The sequence below is a fragment of the Argopecten irradians genome, chromosome 15 (assembly GCF_041381155.1).
Source record: "Argopecten irradians isolate NY chromosome 15, Ai_NY, whole genome shotgun sequence".
Taxonomy (NCBI): Eukaryota; Metazoa; Mollusca; class Bivalvia; order Pectinida; family Pectinidae; genus Argopecten; species Argopecten irradians.
The window spans coordinates 33410353-33425608 of NC_091148.1; the positions used below are offsets into that span (position 1 = coordinate 33410353).

The 15256-nt window shown below is 40.0% G+C and overlaps 1 long non-coding RNA gene across 1 annotated transcript; it reads right to left on the minus strand.

The window, feature by feature from the left end:
• Nucleotides 1–1116: 1116 nt before the first annotated feature.
• Nucleotides 1117–4018, minus strand: LOC138308404 (uncharacterized). The gene is made up of 3 exons (XR_011206127.1): nucleotides 3884–4018; nucleotides 2706–2877; nucleotides 1117–2111 (listed from the first exon to the last, which is right to left on the minus strand). It is a non-coding gene; the product is annotated as an uncharacterized lncRNA (long non-coding RNA).
• Nucleotides 4019–15256: the final 11238 nt, after the last annotated feature.

Here is a 15256-nt window from a genome sequence, read left to right on the forward strand (position 1 = left end):
AGCGAGTTTTGATGAGTGGTCTGTGATTTTTGCGTTATAACTCCTTAACTAAAAAAGACATTCGTGTTAATCCTTATTATTTTATCTAAACTTCTGAAATTCCAAATATCATGACGGGTTCTATTCTCCGTGAAATAATTGCGCCGTTTTCAGCCAATCCTAGACTGCGCTTTTTACATGATGAGATGGTTACATCATTTTTAAACCAATGAAATGACTTGTTACAAGTAATGTTGAATATTGAATTATTTGTAATGGAATATAAGTAACTACATACCAAATACGCTATAATTTAATTCATGTAGAATATTGCAAAAAAAATTTTTTTTAAAGAGAACTAATAAAATACTAACCGCAAATCACACTTCAGATGAAAAATGAATATTTAAAAAAAAGTTTGAAAACAGAAACAATTTTAGGTCGCTGATTGAACATCATTGTGTATCAATATAAATATATCTATTGAATGACACATTGAGAAATAATCGACCAAGACTTCACACTATGACTTATTATTATATTATTGGACTGTAACAACACTAACAAGTCGGAAACAGCGAATTTTGTTTTCATTTGTCATTTTCCTTCTAGTTCTTATTGTACAACTGGGCTACCGTAGATAAGCATATGTACATAACAAAACACATATTGATATAAATGTATACAGCGACCAGATGACCGATTGTGACGCATGCGTAGTGTATTGCTTTAGTGAACAATACCCGGTATAGATTATACAATAGCACCGTCTATTGTGTCTGGACCACCATTGTTATTGATTACTGGCTTAATAAACCTTTATTGTCAACAAACTGGTCAGATTTGGTAAACATCTATAAGATCATTAAAATATATCATTATGTACGATTTGTCGCACTCACATACAGAACATCTTAATTACAAAGAAAAGAATATGATAATTAAAACATATCATTAAGGTATGATTTGTCGCACTCACAAACACATGTACAGAACATCTTAATTAAAACGACAAAATATGACAATTAAAACATATTGTTAATGTATGATTTGTCGCACTTACAAACACATGAACACAACATCTTAATTATAACTACAATATATTACAACTACAGCATATAATGTTGCTCTCGCAAACACAACATCTCAATCCTAAACGACCGAACGTTATAATTACAATATAATATTAGGTATAGTTTGTTACAGTAATGATAGCAAATCTTAACAATATAGAAACATTATGCACCAAGCCTATGATAAACACTTTTACTCATAGAATATTATTTAATGTCTAGTTATATAATGATATTAACTTGGTAATATTGACAACATTACATAGATTTTGTTATCTTGTTATTGATTCGGACTGTGCTTGGTTTAATGTCTTATTAACAGCCAGGATTATTGGAGGACGTATCAGGTTAAGAAGGTGACGTAACACTGGGGTACCCGGAGAAAAAAACCACCGACCTGCGAATACTACCTTCGTGTAATTCACGGGAAAGAATACAGTTCTACTACAGAACAAACAGGGTGTGTAGCAGTGTTGATGTTAAAGGTTATAAGGCTAAAGTGTAATAGGAGTTACGACAAAAAAACACAATTGGAATTCTAACTGAATAAAGTATCTGCTGAACTGAGAATGCATCACATTATTCGATTTTGTTTGTTTGTTTGGTTTTACGTCCTATTAACAGCCAGGGTCATGTAAGGACGTGCCAGGTTTTCTTAGTGGAGGAAATCCGGAGTACCCGGAGAAAAACCACCGGCCAGCAGTCAGTACCTGGCAACTGCCCCACATGGGATTCGAACCCGCATCCTAGAGGTGGAGGGCGTGTGGTAATATGTCGGGACATCTATTATTCGAGAGCTGGTTGATATGTAATGAGCTTTGTATCAAAAGAGAATAGATAGAAGAAATTTCCTTTTTTAGTCACACTGATAGTGATTATTCTAGACCGTGTACCCCAACACTACAGTTGATATCCACCAAAATTCAGACCCTTACATATGAGGCTCAAAACAGATCCATCAGCCAGCGTATTTAACAATATATATTTCACGACTGATCCCACATTCGCGTATGTCGATGGTTGTCTCCTCTAACTCCGACTTTCTTCTGCTATTAAGACCTGTAAAATAAATATGATAATGCAAATTACAATAAAATATGTTTTCAATTTTGAGATAAAATATAAGCACTATTATGCTTTATTATTCATACGAGTATGAGATGATATTCACTAATTAAAGAATAGTTTATCTTATCCTAGACTTATTTACCTAACGATTAATGACAGTAACTTTGGATGACAAGGTATCATTAACATCATGTATCTCTATTGAAAAAAAATCTAGCTTGTAACAAGACTATTGTTTTCACTCACTTAAACATGTTTTACCCGATAACGTACGTCGTCAATTGTAACGTCGTTCGGTATTGGACAATGCAAGAACATTTACCATTAGCAAAATATTTTCTAAAAAATATATTTCTCAAATCATACACACCTAGTTATACAAGAGATTTTATGATAAGGATTTATTTCAATAGATTGGTATTGTATATTATAGAGATATGACATAAACATTGGAAATTACCCTTATCATCAATCGCTTTTCGACAGATATGGAGTACACTTGATATTTAGATGTCATAAAATACATCTGTTAAAGTTAATGTATTCATGCACAAATAAAACCAAATGTAATTGAAGTTAAACTACCTCGTGAGTTTTCTGTAATTCCAGGTACCATATGTATCAGATATCCCCCTATAATGTAGGTAGGGTAGGTTGTTCACCTTTGGCCGAGCTCTGTCCCAGACACATGACACAGTTCCATATCCCTGTCGATTCCTTGTCGGTCTGGGTGCTTTATTACGTTTTTATGCACTTGCTACAAAGATATAAAATTTGAAGGATACATTTGTAAAAAATCATATGCATGGAATGTAAAATGCTTTATGCAATAAAACGGCTAGAAATTTTGATATCAACATGATAATCACTTTACATGTAACTACCTGCATGATTGGTTAGCTTCGTTTTGTGAGTTTGAACGCTTATTTCTCTTTACTAAGTGAATACATATGATCTTTCTAAAATAGATATTCTCTTTAAAAAGTTGTATAATACCCACCAATAAAAGAGGTCAAAATTTCACAAAGTTCAAGCTTTTACACTGTCGAAATATATATATATATATATCTAATGTTAAGCTGACAATACTTATTATGCTAGACATTACAGACGCGTGGCCAGATGCGTTTCATTCTGTTATATAGCATTTTATGGTAAATCTGAAAAGAAAAATCCCGTGGTTACACACAAACGTTATTCCTTAATGCTCATTTTAAGTACTTAATTTACGGCTTTATGTGTAATGAATGACTTTTTCATTATTGTATCTGACCCTATCCTCTCTGTCTGTCGCTGGCATACTTTTTATTTCATCGCTCCAACTACGATATTAAATACTTGTGTTATGTGACCTAACACTACAAAACTTCATACTACGTTATTTGACCTAAACCATTAAGTAGTACATAAAAACTGAAATGTAAACAAATCTGTACTTCTAAGCCTAATTGTTAAAAAAGAGGAAATGTTCTGAACATAAACTATATAAATAGTAATGGCAGAGAAACAACGTACTCATATAAAACTTAACTGCGATGGATAGATTTATAGATAAAAATTAGGGCATACTGGCTGGCTTAGAAGGAACTTTAGCATAGGAACCGGGACGTGAATTCCGTTAATTGATCTGAATCCATTTCGTTAAAGTTACATTTAAGTACATGAACGTCTATACAAATGTAATACAAAATAATTACAAAAATGCCAGTTCTATGCAATCAAACACCATGGATTGGTGATAGAACATCAAGTTAAAGACTTACTGTTGTTGCTTATACATCAGTCCATATCAATTTGTTGTTACGATATTTTAATAACCAAAATATTTTCCAAAATCTCACGACTGACGAGACGATACGAGAATAATCATGAAATACTTTCACCTAACCAACCATGACACCATTACGTAACCTCACGTGACCTATTTACGTAACAAGTCCTACTAATTGATGCCAGAAATAGCATGCGCCGGTTTTAATATTAGAAGTCCCCTGCCGCGGTTTGTTCCTAATCACCGCCGCAGCTATCTGATGGTTATCCGTCTGTGGTGCAGCCTATACAAGTCATCATTCCACACACTCACAAGGTAATATAGTCCGGGGCAGTCTTCATTCCACACACTCACAAGGTTATATAGTCCGGGGCAGTCATCATTCCACACACTCACAAGGTTATATAGTCCGGGGCAGTCATCATTCCACACACTCACAAGGTTATATAGTCCGGGGCAGTCATCATTCCACACACTCACAAGGTTATATAGTCCGGGGCAGTCATCATTCCACACACTCACAAGGTTATATAGTCCGGGGCAGTCATCATTCCACACACTCACAAGGTTATATAGTCCGGGGCAGTCATCATTCCACCACACTCACGAGGTTATATAGTCCGGGGCAGTCATCATTCCACACACTCACGAGGTTATATAGTCCGGGGCAGTCATCATTCCACACACTCACGAGGTTATATAGTCGGGGGCAGTCATCATTCCACACACTCACGAGGTTATATAGTCCGGGGCAGTCATCATTCCACACACTCACGAGGTTATATAGTCCGGGGCAGTCATCATTCCACACACTCACAAGGTTATATAGTCCGGGGCAGTCATCATTCCACACACTCACGAGGTTATATAGTCCGGGGCAGTCATCATTCCACACACTCACAAGGTTATATAGTCCGGGGCAGTCATCATTCCACACACTCACAAGGTTATATAGTCCGGGGCAGTCATCATTCCACACACTCACAAGGTTATATAGTCCGGGGCAGTCATCATTCCACACACTCACAAGGTTATATAGTCCGGGGCAGTCATCATTCCACACACTCACGAGGTTATATAGTCCCGGGGCAGTCATCATTCCCACACACTCACGAGGTTATAATAGTCCGGGGCAGTCATCATTCCACACACTCACGAGGTTAATATAGTCCGGGGCAGTCATCATTCCACACACTCACGAGGTTATATAGTCCTGGGCAGTCATCATTCCACACACTCACGAGGTTATAAAGCTCCATACTGGGCAGTAATCATTCCACACACTCACGAGGTTATATAGTCCTGGGCAGTCATCATTCCACACACTCACGAGGTTATATAGTCCTGGGCAGTCATCATTCCACACACTCACGAGGTTAATAAATATACAGTCCTGGGCAGTCATCATTCCACACACTCACGAGGTTATATAAGTCCTGGGGCAGTCATCATTCCACACACTCACAAGGTTATAATAGTCCGGGCAGTCTTCATTCCACACACTCACGAGGTTATATCCGGGGCAGTCTCATTCCACACCTCTCAGGTATATAGTCCTGGCAGTCTTCATTCCACACACTCACAAGGTTATATAGTCCTGGGCAGTCATCATTCCACACACTCACAAGGTTATATAGTCCTGGGCAGTCATCATTCCACACACTCACGAGGTTATATAGTCCCGGGCAGTCATCAATTCCACACACTCACGAGGTTATATAGTACCGGGGCAGTCATCAATCCACACACTCACAAGGTTATAAAGCAAGTACTTCTCCACACACTCACAAAATAGTCCCGGGCAGTCTTCATTCCACACACTCACGAGGTTATAAAGCTACCTACATAGTCCATGGGCAGTCATCATTCCACACACTCACGGGGCTCTTCATTCCACACACTCACAAGGATATAGTCCTGGGCAGTCATCATTCCACACACTCACGAGGTTATATAGTCCGGGGCAGTCTTCAATCTTCACATCCACACACTCTAATATAGTCCAGGCAGTCTCAGGTCACACACTCACAGGTTATCAAATCATTCCACACACTCACAAGGTTATATAGTCCGGGGCAGTCATCATTCCCACACACTCACGAGGTTATAAAGTCATAGTCCGGGCAGTCATTCATTCCACACACTCACAAGGTTATATAGTCCGGGGCAGTCATCATTCCACACACTCACAAGGTTATATAGTCCGGGGCAGTCATCATTCCACACACTCACGAGGTTATATAGTCCGGGGCAGTCTTCATTCCACACACTCACGAGGTTATATAGTCCGGGGCAGTCTTCATTCCACACACTCACGAGGTTATATAGTCCTGGGCAGTCATCATTCCACACACTCACGAGGTTATAAAGCTACCTACATAGGGCAGTCATCATTCCACACACTCACAAGGTTATAGTCTCATTCCACCACACTCACGGGGGGCAGTCATCATTCCACACACTCACAAGGTTATATAGTCCGGGGGCAGTCATCATTCCACACACTCACGAGGTTATATAGTCCGGGCAGTCATCATTCCACTTCACACACTCACGAGGTTATATAGTCCGGGGCAGTCTTCATTCCACACTCACGAGGTTATACAAGGTAATATAGTCCGGGGCAGTCATCATTCCACACACTCACAAGGTTATATAGTCCTGGGCAGTCATCATTCCACACACTCACAAGGTTATATAGTCCGGGGCAGTCTTCATTCCACACACTCACAAGGTAATATAGTCCGGGGCAGTCTTCATTCCACACACTCACAAGGTTATACCAACAATAGTCCTGGGCAGTCTTCATTCCACACACTCACAAAGGTTATATAGTCCGGGGCATAGTCATGGGCAGTCATCATTCCACACACTCACGAGGTTATATAGTCCTGGGCAGTCATCATTCCACACACTCACGAGGTTATAAAGCTACCTACATAGTCCTGGGCAGTCATCATTCCACACACTCACGAGGTTATATAGTCCTGGGCAGTCATCATTCCACACACTCACAAGGTTATATAGTCCGGGGCAGTCTTCATTCCACACACTCACAAGGTAATATAGTCCGGGGCAGTCTTCATTCCACACACTCACAAGGTTATATAGTCCTGGACAGTCATCATTCCACACACTCACAAGGTTATAATGTCCGGGGCAGTCATCATTTCCACACACTTCACGTGGTATACATAGTCCCCGGGGCAGTCATCATTCCACACACTCACCAAGGTTATATAGTCCCGGGGCAGTCTTCATTCCACACCACCTCACAAGGTTATATAGTCCGGGGGGCAGTCATCATTCCACACACTCACAAGGTTATTATAGTCCTGGACAGTCGTCATTCCACACACTCACAAGGTTATATAGTCCTGGGCAGTCTTCATTCCACACACTCACGAGGTTATATAGTCCTGGGCAGTCATCATTCCACACACTCACGAGGTTATAAAGCTACCTACATAGTCCTGGGCAGTCATCATTCCACACACTCACGAGGTTATATAGTCCGGGGCAGTCTTCATTCCACACACTCACGAAGGTTATATAGTACCGGGCAGTCATCATTCCACACACTCACGAGGTTATATAGTCCGGGGCAGTCATCATTCCACACACTCACAAGGTTATATAGTCCGGGACAGTCATCATTCCACACACTCACAAGGTATAAAGCATATAGTCAAACCGGACCAGTCATCATTCCACACACTCACAAGGTATTAGTCCGAGGCAAGTCATCATTCCACACACTCACAGGTTATATAAGTCCGGGGCAGTCATCATTCCACACACTCACGTGGTTATATAGTCCGGGCAGTCATCATTCCACACAACTCACAAGGTTATAAAGCTACCGTTAAGTCCGGGGCAGTCATCATTCCACACACTCACAAGGTCCATCATTTACCTATATATAGTCCCGGGGCAGTCATCATTCCACACACTCACGAGGTTATATAGTCCGGGGCAGTCATCATTCCACACACTCACGAGGTTAAATAGTCCGGGGCAGTCATCATTCCACACACTGGGTATCAAGGTTATATAGTCCTGGGCAGTCTTCATCCACACACTCACGAGGTTATATAGTCCTGGGCAGTCATCCATTCCACACACTCACAGTTAAAGGTTATATAGTCCTGGGCAGTCTTCATTCCACACATCACGAGGTTATATAGTCCTCATAGTGGGCAGTCTTCATTCCACACACACTCACAAGGTTATAAAGCTACCTGACATAGTCCTGGGCAGTCATCATTCCACACACTCACGAGGTTATATATCCCGGGCAGTCTTCATTCCACACACTCACGAGGTTAAAGCTATACAGTCCGGGGCAGTCATCATTCCACACACTCACGAGGTTATATAGTACCCATAGTCCGGGGCAGTCATCATTCCACACACTCACACAGGTTATATAGTCCTGGGGCAGTCATCATTCCACACACTCACGAGGTGTATATAGTCCGGGGCAGTCTTTATTCCACACACCTCACTATATAGTCCTGGGGCAGTCTCATTCCACACACACTCACGTAGGTTATATAGTCCTTGGTGGGGCATGGGGGGCATCCTTCATTCCACACACTCACGTAGGTAATATAGTCCGGGGCAGTCATCATTCCACACACTCACAATGGTTATAAAGCTATTCCAATAGTCCGGTGGCAGTCTTCATATCCACACACTCACAAGTTTATATAGTCCCGGGGCAGTCATCATTCCACACACTCTCACAAGCCCTACAAACTGAGGTTACATAGTCCTGGGCAAGTCATCATTCCACACACTCACAAGGTTAAAAAGCACCTATATAGTCCGGGGCAGTCATCATTCCACACACTCACGAGGTTATATAAGTCCGGGGCAGTCTTCATTCCACACACTCCAAGGTTATATAGTCCGGGGACAGTCATCATTCCACACACTCACAAGGTTAATGCTACCTATAGTCCGGGGGCAGTCATCATTCCACACACTCACGAGGTTATATAGTCCGGGGCAGTCTTCATCATTCCACACACTCACAAGGTTATATAGTCCGGGGCAGTCATCATTCCACACACTCACGAGGTTATAAAGCTACCTACATAGTCCAGGGCAGTCATCATTCCACACACTCACGAGGTTATATAGTCCGGGGCAGTCTTCATTCCACACACTCACGAGGTTATATAGTCCAGGGCAGTCATCATTCCACACACTCACGAGGTTATATAGTCTGGGGCAGTCTTCATTCCACACACTCACGAGGTTATATAGTCCAGGGCAGTCATCATTCCACACACTCACGAGGTTAGGTTAAAGCTACCTTCATAGTCCCTGGGGGCAGTCATCATTCCACACACTCACGAGGTTTATATAATCCTGGGCAGTCATCATTCCACACACTCACGAGGTCAATAAAGGTTATATAGTCCTGGGCAGTCATCATTCCACACACTCACTAGAGGTTATATAGTCCCAGGGCAGTCTTCATTCCACACACTCACGAGGTTATAAAGCTACCTAATATAGTCCTGGGCAGTCATCATTCCACACACTCACGTGGTTTATATAGTCCGGGGCAGTCATCAATCCACACACTTCACGAAGAGTTATATAAAGCTACCCTTCATAGTATCCTGGCAGTCATCATTTCCACACACTCACGAGGTTATAAAGCTACCTATATAGTCCAGGGCAGTCTTTCATTCCACACACTCCACAGAGTTATATAGTCAAGGGCAGTCATCATTCCACACACTCACGAGGTTATATAGTCCCCGGGGCAGTCTTTCATTCCACACACTCACGAGGTTATATAGCTACCCAGGGCAGTCTTCATTCCACACACTCACGAGGTTATAAAGCTACCTACATAGTTCCAGGGCAGTCATCATTCCACACACTCACGAGGTTATATAGTCCCTACATGGCAGTCATCATTCCACACACTCACGAGTTATATATAGTCCATGGGCAGTCTTTCATTCCACACACTCACGAGGTTATTATAATAGTCCGGGCAGTCATCATTCCACACACTCACGAGGTTATAAAGCTACCTCATAGTCCCAGGTGCAGTATCATCATTCCACACACTCACGAGGTTATATAGTCCCGGAAGCAGTCATCATTCCACACACTCACGAGGTTATAATATAGTCCCAGGGGCAGTCTTCATTCCACACACTCACGAGGTTATAGTCAGGGCAGTCCATCATTCCACACACCCGAGGTTATATAAGTCCTGGGGGCAGTCATCATTCCACACACTCACAAGGTTTATATATAGTCCTGGGCAGTCATCATTCCACACACTCACGAGGTTTATAACAGCACCTTCACATAGTCCTAGGGCAGTCCTTCATTCCACACACTCACGAGGTTATATAGTCCTTCATTGTCCTGGGCAGTCTTCATTCCACACACTCACGTGGTTATATAGTCCGGGTCAGTCTTTCATTCCACACACTCACAAGGTTATAGAGTCCGGGGCAGTCATCATTCCACACACTCACGAGGTTTATATAGTCCGGGGCAAGTCTTCATTCCACACACTCACGAGGTTATAAAGCTACCTTCATAGTCCAGGGCAGTCTTCATTCCACACACTCACGAGGTTATATAGTCCATAGTAGGCCAGGGCAGTCTTCATTTCCACACACTCCACAAGGTGAATATAGTCCGGGGCAGTCTTCAATCCACACACTCACGAGGTTATAAAGCTACCTTCATAGTCCTGGGCAGTCTTCATTCCACACACTCACGAGGTTATAAAGCTACCTACATAGGTCCAGTGCAGTCATCATTCCACACACTCACGAGGTTATATAGTCCGGGGCAGTCTTCATTCCACACACTCACGAGGTTATATAGTACATAGTCCTGGGCAGCATTCATCATTCCCACACACTCACGAGGTTATATAGTCCTGGGCAGTCCTCATTTTCACACACTCACGTGGTTTTTAAGAAGTCTACATAGTCCTGGGGCAGTCATCATTCCACACACTCACGAGTTATAAAAGGTTATATAGTCCTTGGCAGTCATCATTCCACACACTCACGAGGTTATATAGTCCTGGGCAGTCTTCATTCCACACACTCACGAGGTTATAAAGCTACCTACATAGTCCTGGGCAGTCTTCATTCCACACACTCACGAGGTTATATAGCTACCTTCATAGTCCTGGGCAGTCATCATTCCACACACTCACGAGGTTATAAAGCTACCTACATAGTCCTGGGCAGTCTTCATTCCACACACTCACGAGGTTATAAAGCTACCTTCATAGTCCAGGGCAGTCTTCATTCCACACACTCCGGGCAGTCATCATTCCACACACACACGAGGTTATATAGTCCCCTACATAGTCCAGGGCAGTCTTCATTCCACACACACTCACGAGGTTATATAGTCCTGGGCAGTCTTCATTCCACACACTCACGAGGTTATAAAGCTACCTACATAGTCCTGGGCAGTCTTCATTTCCACACACTCACGAGGTTATAAAGCTACCTACATAGTCCTGGGCAGTCATTCATTCCACACACTCACGAGGTTTATATAGTCCCTGGCAGTCAAATCATTCCACACACTCACGAGGTTATAAAGCTACCTACATAGTCCAGGTCAGTCTTCATTCCACACACTCACGAGGTTATAAAGCTACCTACATAGTCCTGGGCAGTCTTCATTCCACACACTCACGAGGTTATAAAGCTACCTACATAGTCCAGGGCAGTCATCATTCCACACACTCACGAGGTTATAAAGCTACCTTCATAGTCCTGGGCAGTCTTCATTCCACACACTCACACGAGGTTATAAAGCTACCTTCATGTAGTCCTGGGCAGTCTTCATTCCACACACTCACGAGGTTATAAAGCTACCTACATAGTCCATGGCAGTCATCTTCATTCCACACACTCACGAGGTTATAAAGCTACCTACATAGTCCTGGGCAGTCATCATTCCACACACTCACGAGGTTATATAGTCCGGGGCAGTCTTCAATCCACACACTCACGAGGTTATAAAGCTAGGTTTATATAGTCCTGGGCAGTCATCATTCCACACACTCACGAGGTTATATAGTCCTGGACAGTCATCATTCCACACACTCACAAGGTTATATAGTCCTGGACAGTCATCATTCCACACACTCACGTGGTTATATAGTCCTGGGCACTCTTCATTCCACACACTCACGTGGTTATATAGTCCTGGGGCAGTCTTCATTCCACACAACTCACGAGGTTATATAGTCCTGGGCAGTCTTCATTTCCACACACTCACGAGGTTATATAGTCCGGGGCAGTCATCATTCCACACACTCACAAGGTTATAAACTACCTATATAGTCCTGGGCAGTCTTCATTCCACACACTCACGAGGTTATAAAGCTACCTACATAGTCCTGGGCAGTCTTCATTCCACACACTCACGAGGTTATAAAGCTACCTTCATAGTCCGGGGCAGTCATCATTCCACACACTCACGAGGTTATAAAGCTACCTACATAGTCCTGGGCAGTCTTCATTCCACACACTCACGAGGTTATAAAGCTACCGTCATAGTCCAGGGCAGTCTTCATTCCACACACTCACGAGGTTATAAAGCTACGTTAAACCGTCAAAAAGCAATGAAAATAAGTTTGGTAGCTTTATACTTATACATTACTAAATACGCTTACGATAGAGTTATTACGTTATTGTAAAAATTGTTATACATTGTATTTTACATATAAGGAAACTCTAAAATGTATATATGCCAGTGTATTAGAGATATCCTAAGATACAGTAAGTAAAAACATGTTGCTTAATTTATAAAAGAATAATATATCCATTTTGATCATATAAATATTTACCACTAGCTGAGAAAGGTTAATCCAATTTTATGTAAGCTAATTTATACAGTGACATTTCCAAACTGTGTCATTCTCTACCTTATTTCATACACAAAAATAACATTATACAATGCCATATCTTAGTTAGGAGATGAATATATGAAAAGGTAAGCAGTCACAAATTTAAGGAATAGTACGTCTGGCCGTAAGGTATGCCTTTCAGTTGAATATCTAATGGAGTACATGTATATTGAATGTATTTTTTACTGTAATATATTGAAGGTGTGATGTATTGTGGCTATGAGATATTAGTTTTAAGTTAAGATACAGGCTGGTATCACAATTTACTGGTGCCTAACTATTATGCTATTCCACAGGCAATTTTCATTAGGATATTCAGTGGTATACTTTAGAAACCCATTGGAATGTTTAAGTAATGGCTTATACTGGCATATCCAAGATTAGCTATAAAGTACGTAAAATACTTTATGACAGACACAAGATAATATATTTATGCTATGGAAATTAAAGATATAGATAATAAAATTATGCAATTTAGTGGCATATTTTAGTAACATTGTATATTTAAGTTATTTTATGATAGAATGAGTCGAATGAGTCTGAGAAATCTTTCAGTAACGTATGCTTACAGGAGAATAAGTTCCATGTTGAGTTCAAGTACGCTACAAGTACATGATAGAGGTAGGAATGGCTGTTTTTTATGCATTTCCCGCTCTATGGTGTAATCATTTTTTTCAATTTATCCAACGAGACATAACAAACGCTACAATAGATTGATATCGTTAAAATATATCGTCATTGATATTTCAATACCATGCTTTAAAAAAGCACAAAGATGGCGGTAAAGAAATATAAAAGGTAAAATCAATTTGACAGTTTTTCTAACGTATCACGGTAGGACTGAAGGTAATACCGATTTTAATTGATATTAAATGGGAGGTATTACCAACAGTTACTCAATATCACACCCGTAAGATTTTTACCTGTATAGAAACACATAATTAATGTGCAGTAGACTATGTAAGGCCTTACAATAATGCAGCAGGGGTCTCCAAAAACATATTATATTTGACCCATAAGATACTGACTTAACATTCTAATATAGGTTGCGTACACTTTTTATAAGAGAGCTCCTTGCATTTCAAATAAATATATTTGGTGAAGGTTCTGTATTCCCACATTAGAGTATTTAACAATAAATTCAGTAGAAACATATTTAATCTATTTATATGTTTATAAAACTGATATAATCTTAGTATTTTAAATTGAATATGTAACAAATTTAAATAAATTTCACGATATCACCTTGCGACAAGATGAAACTGTAAACCAGCTTTCTTTTGCGTGCGGTTTACATTCGCGATTTTTCAAGATCACAACGAATTCGCGAGTATTTATTTACACAAATTGATATGTACCTCGCTTATATTTATATAATATATATATTTATTGTCTGTATTTAATTTACAAAGTCGCAAAAGTTCATCTTCCGGAACTTGTTTTAAACTAGAAATCGCGAAATTAAGTAACCGGGAAACAAAGTTGACTGTATCACTCCCACTGTTAACACTTCAGAATATATCATAAAGATTGTATTTGAGTTAATAAAACATTATTTTTCAGTTCAAATTTTTAAGTGAATTTGCGATTCGCATTTTGAGCCTATTTTACTGCATGTTGTACTGAATATCTTTATTATGCATAAAGAAAATATATTCAGCAAAATTTGCAGTAAGAATAAAACCAAAATTCGGGTCGCAAATTCACATAGCAATTTTACGTTAACAGGATAATTTACCTTTTATTTTTAATTTTTAATAATTTACTCGGTTTCAATGCTAAATATATATTAACCAAAACTTGATAGGGTATCTTACTTAAGAAAATTTAATGATAGTATTTGGTTCTTCTGAAAAGCATCGAACGTGGTTATAGTGGTCCATATAGACTTTTAAAAAAGAAACATTATAGAGAGTAATTTAGAAGACATTTGAAAAACAACGTACTGATAAACCTCATTTATTCCTTCAAAACATTTTTTTAAATGTCAAGAGACAACGTAAAAAATTGCCAAGATGAAATTGCAAATGCCGAGGATTAGATAAATATACGGTAGGGATTTGACAATTATCGAGAAAAAAAAATTTATATGATTATAATATGGCATAATTTTCGCTGCCTAAAACAGGAGCAGACATATTAGTATTTTCTTCACTTAAAAATTTACGTACTTTTCACTATTACCAACATTAAAACATTTGTGTTTGTTATTTTACTTACAGATAGAAATATTTCAAATAATTAAGTGCGTTCCGTTAAATATCCATGACACGAATATATGGAATGAAGAACTGATTACCCATGCAATGAGAGCAAAAATAGATATTTTAATGCACTTTTGTGTTAATCAGACACATACATGATTAAACATCACTTATTGTTCAAATGATGAGTATCGTTTATTCTCTGTAAGCGGAAGAGCATCTTTAAGGGTATCCT